This window comes from Fusarium graminearum, chromosome 4 (assembly GCF_000240135.3).
Source record: "Fusarium graminearum PH-1 chromosome 4, whole genome shotgun sequence".
Taxonomy (NCBI): domain Eukaryota; kingdom Fungi; phylum Ascomycota; class Sordariomycetes; order Hypocreales; family Nectriaceae; genus Fusarium; species Fusarium graminearum.
This window is the reverse complement of record NC_026477.1, coordinates 8,022,592-8,025,305: the sequence shown is the minus strand read 5'-3', so window position 1 is coordinate 8,025,305 and position 2,714 is coordinate 8,022,592.

Sequence of the window (2,714 nt, the reverse complement as noted above, 5' to 3'; positions counted from 1 at the left end):
CAAGCGTAGTATGCTAACCCTCTATCTCGGTGAGAATATGGGATGGCGCCGCTAACTAGTGGTTATATTGACGGCTTGGCCTGACAGGCTTGCACGATGGGATGGACAACCAACGGTCACAGTTCAGCGAAATGATTTGATTCGGGGTCCTGGACTAAAGGATCCCGACGCTACGACCGCCAGGGTCCTCGTGGGTGTGGCCCGCGATCTCGGGACCCACGATCGCGAATGGAGAAATGTTGCGGCAGATCGAACGGCGCCCGTCATGTCTCAAACCTGACTGGCTGACTGCAAAGTGCTCGTTAATTCGACGGGGCCAAGTCGCCCTCGAATTCAGCTCAAACTACGGATAATACTCCATACACATACCCCAGCTGTGCCAAAGCTAAAGAAAAGGAGAAAATGTTTTTATAGCACGGTGTACTTCGGTTTACTTGGCAACCTTGTTCAAAAGAGCTGCGCTATAGGTTAGGTACGGTGATAGGGTCTTGTATCATGACTGACTCTCCGTAGATTGAGGGACAGGATCAGGGATAAACTTTCCGAATCTTCAATAAGGTCACTAACTGGGCTACTCAGGATCCTGTGCACGGCCTTTGTATATCAACCCCTGTTAAGAAACAGTTTTTAGGAGTGGGAGACTTGTACATAATCAGCTTGGCAAGCCGGGTACCGATACCCTGGTCCCGTGGTCGGGTCGAGAACGAGGTCGAGATCGTCGAAAAGACCGGCTGTGCAGCTTTGTTGCCCAACAATGACAGGCCCAGACTGCAAGAAACACTGTTTCAGGATCGGGAAGTCATACACAGGATGCTGGACCAATCTTGAGTGTTCAAATACGAGTAGTCGCACGTGTCTTATTATTCCGGTTCAGCTCGTCAGTAGTGAAGTTCTACTACGCATGTTGCAATGTGCATTAGGTTTGACGTCTTCACAAAGTCCTAGCAGAAGTCAATTGGGTTGAGATCGTATGCAAGAATGGACGCGAGCTTAAGATAAAGCTGCACTCAAAGACCCTGCCCTGTTTTGCCATGTCGGCACACCTATGCATCCGAAGCCCTTGAGCGGTAATAGAGCCACTTTCAGCTGTCAGCAGGGGTCAGCTTGACAAAACGGATTCGAGAAGGTTGCGTTAGTGCCCAGTTTTTGCCCGTTTTCGCGGCTCAAGCCTCGAAGATGATGTCTCACATGCATAACGATATTCGTGCTTGGCTTGTAAATTACATTTCCAGCCATTGTTTCCATACACAACGGATACAACGCGGAGTATACATTGTAGCACACACGAGGCCAATACCCTTGCAATCGATCTCGAGATGAAACGATAGCCAATCCATCGTTTTTGCCCCAGATGGTTCGTATTCGAGCTAATTGGGTCAAACTTGGCTCTTATTTCATAATGACAGATGGGGCCGTCAGACGTTTACGTACCCGCAAAACAAACAAGCGTAAGCGGTGAGAACATTTGGACAGGTCGCCATCGGAAGTGTCCGTCCCAGTGATACCACTGGCTGATTATCTATGAGCCGTGTTTTGATAAGGCTTACCCCTGTCAATGAACGGGCTTCAAGGTGGCCTCAGCAATCACGTCAAGCCAAGTCAAATTCGGAGAGGGTTTTCCGATGCGGATCATAACGTTTTTGATGGATGGGGAATGTCCTAGCGAACGATGGATATTCGTTGGCCATGAGGGCGATTTGCGAACTCCGCAGTTTTACATCATGGAGAATTTGCAGGAATTAGATCTCAGGGTACTTGCTCTAGGCGGAGAGTTTCCTCCTTTCGCAGCGCCTCAACGCATTAAGTCCAATCAACCAGTGTAACAAACAAACCGGAGCAACCTCCGGCTCATAGGGGGGGCTATTTTATTGACTGTCCAAAAAGAGAAAAAGAAAAGAAAAAATTACAGAAAACGAAATGGACTGGACGGAGGTCCCGGTACATGGATTTTACAACGGATTGTTCATGTCGGTACTCACACTGTGTTTCACCATCCTTTACCGAGGTATCATCGGTAATCGATTTGGTGATGATCCTGAGTTGCCTCATTGACGTCATCATTGCCAAATCTCCCCTCACTTGCCAGAAGATTCTATGCACATGAATATTCTAGTCTTCTCAAGCACCATCTTCCATAATTTCATGAAATAGCATCAAGAGAAACCACTCACACACTTACTGTGTACACTATACTTGAAAGTCAACGTTGGCCTGAGGGTTGTTTAGACTCGGTTGCCCTAGCCAAGGAGTCGACAGTCTATCGTCATATAGCCACATCTGGCTGTAATACTAAACACATGCGCCCTTACGTCACTGCTAACTATCTCATGATGAGCGCAGAGCCGGTTATCTTTGCTTTATGCGTGTGCTCAAATGCAGTATCGGTTCTCAAATAGGATATACATGCGCACATACATGCAACACTCGCCTTCCATGCATCGACCAGTTACCAAGCCATGGCACCCAATACATTATCTGCGTCGTTTCAGGACTCCACAGAGTTAGGTTCACGATACCAAAATCCACGAAATTTTCAACCTCCATTCTCGCCTTTTCGATCTCATCACACATACCAAAGGCGGGTCCCCTGACTCGTCTCGGAGCTATAGCTCCTGACTATATAGAGGTCAAAGTGTTTAAGGATGTCGTTCTTACAATTTAAGGAGTGGGGGCAACCATCCTCTGGTTCAGAAACCCTGACTCTCGGTATCAAT